The sequence below is a fragment of the Bison bison genome, unplaced genomic scaffold, assembly GCF_000754665.1.
Source record: "Bison bison bison isolate TAMUID 2011002044 unplaced genomic scaffold, Bison_UMD1.0 scf7180017864476, whole genome shotgun sequence".
In the NCBI taxonomy this organism is placed as follows: domain Eukaryota; kingdom Metazoa; phylum Chordata; class Mammalia; order Artiodactyla; family Bovidae; genus Bison; species Bison bison.
This window is the reverse complement of record NW_011495037.1, coordinates 2,367,229-2,367,648: the sequence shown is the minus strand read 5'-3', so window position 1 is coordinate 2,367,648 and position 420 is coordinate 2,367,229. Positions and strand designations below refer to the sequence as shown.

The 420-nt window shown below is 48.3% G+C and overlaps 1 protein-coding gene across 1 annotated transcript in view; it reads left to right on the top strand.

Annotated features, from left to right (window-relative positions):
- Nucleotides 1-420, top strand: part of SFXN1 (sideroflexin 1) — a 57,134-nt gene that overhangs the window by 988 nt on the left and 55,726 nt on the right. The gene's annotated exons all lie outside the window — the stretch shown is intronic.

Here is a 420-nt window from a genome sequence, read left to right as displayed (position 1 = left end):
GAATTCTCCAGGCCAGAAGACTGGAGTGGGTAGCCTATCCCTTCTCCAGAGGATCTTGCCCACCCAGAAACTGAACCGGGCCCTGCTGCATTGCAGGAGGATTCTTTACCAACTGAGCCACAGGGAAGCCCAGACACTGGCTCGCCTTCACCTGGGATGCAGCTAGCAGCAGGTTTCTCTATGCACAGGGCTGATGTCTGGTACCTCTATTTGGCCCACTATTTGTTGACGCCTGCGCAAACACACAACCTCTGTGTTCACAGGACAAGCTACTCCACCTTGCTCTTTTTCTTCAAACTTGCTTTGGCTATTTCTGGCTTTTTATTTTTCCATATTCATTTTTACCGTCACCTTGTCAAGTTATACGCCACACCCTTATATGCACTAGAGTAGTCAGAATTTTGTTTGGAAGTGCATTCA